The sequence below is a fragment of the Pterocles gutturalis genome, unplaced genomic scaffold, assembly GCF_000699245.1.
Source record: "Pterocles gutturalis isolate BGI_N339 unplaced genomic scaffold, ASM69924v1 scaffold7586, whole genome shotgun sequence".
Lineage (NCBI taxonomy): Eukaryota > Metazoa > Chordata > Aves > Pterocliformes > Pteroclidae > Pterocles > Pterocles gutturalis.
In genome coordinates, this window is record NW_010097703.1 from 338 (window position 1) to 572 (window position 235).

Sequence of the window (235 nt, forward strand, 5' to 3'; positions counted from 1 at the left end):
CTATCGAGAAACACTATCAGGCTTTTTGACAACTAATTCCAAAAAGCCCTTTTATTGCCTGTTCTCTTTGCCTTCCTCCTTCGACTCCATGCATCTCTGCTTCAGAGAGCTTTGCCTTTGCACAGCTGCCTCCTGATGCTGCAGCTCAAACGGAATTTCTGCCCCAAGTGCGTCCTTATAACTGAGCGGATCCATTCCAATATTGGATCTGTTCTGATTCAATGGCTGCTGCCTG